Here is a 996-nt window from a genome sequence, read left to right as displayed (position 1 = left end):
TGCACCCACACCACCCACTTTGTATTTGTCACATAGTCAAAGGTATGATGCGACAAGGCTGCCCCCAGCCCACCAGCATTAACCCCATGCGTGTGTCTGCTTGCGGCAGGGCTCCATGCTGTCTTGAAACCGCCCCCAAGAGCCAGAGCCGAAAACTGAGCAGGCTGGGCAGAAGTCTGACCTTGGATGCAAACGAAGTGCTGCATCCTGCAGTTTTGCCAAAGGCAGCGCAACGGCCCCCCCCTAACCCCCACACCTTCAGGGCTGCAGCCCGGGTGGAAGCTGCACAGTCATGACACACGTGCCGGGTGCTGCTGCTGACGTCAACATGACTCACCAAAAGAGTGAGGCAGGCTGCTGGCACCAGCAGTCAACCCCTGGCTGACTGCTGGATGTGCCCAAGGCAGTGCAGCAGTTGGTAGCAGCCTTGGCCTCACACCCACATGGATGCAACGAGGGTGGAACTGCACAGCCACGACACACGTGCCCAGTGCTGCTGCTGACGTCACCTTGACACACGAAATAGTGCGGCAGACTGCTGTGGGCGTTGCTCTCCCATCACATGGCCCATGATGGGACAAAAAATGCAGCTGTTTCGTGCTGTAACCGTTGTCTAGAAAGGACGAAAGCGTGTATGACTGTACAGCGGTTGCTGGCGGTTGCAGACATTCCCCCTCCTAAACCCCAAATCCTAAACCCTAAACCCTGAGCGCCGAGCAGTCTTTCACTTTGGCGCCTGCCAGCTCAGCAATGTCTGCTAGAACCACTGTTTCCGCTCATCCTGCTTCCCCCAGTCGTGCGTTGCTGCGTGGCAGCACCATGCAGGGATCCAACAAACCGTTGACAATTATAAAGCTACTAGTTTAGGGCTTATAAAGCTGAACCCTATAAAGCTGAACGGTGACCTGTCCTCACGTGGCTGGCTGGTGCCCACCTGGGGACACACCAGGGTTTAGGGTTTAGGGTTCAGTTGTAAACCCATGTATGACTGTACAA

The sequence above is a fragment of the Monoraphidium neglectum genome (genome assembly GCF_000611645.1).
Source record: "Monoraphidium neglectum strain SAG 48.87 unplaced genomic scaffold scaffold03439, whole genome shotgun sequence".
NCBI lineage: Eukaryota > Viridiplantae > Chlorophyta > Chlorophyceae > Sphaeropleales > Selenastraceae > Monoraphidium > Monoraphidium neglectum.
The sequence above is the reverse complement of the archived record's forward strand: the minus strand, read 5'-3'. Positions refer to the sequence as shown.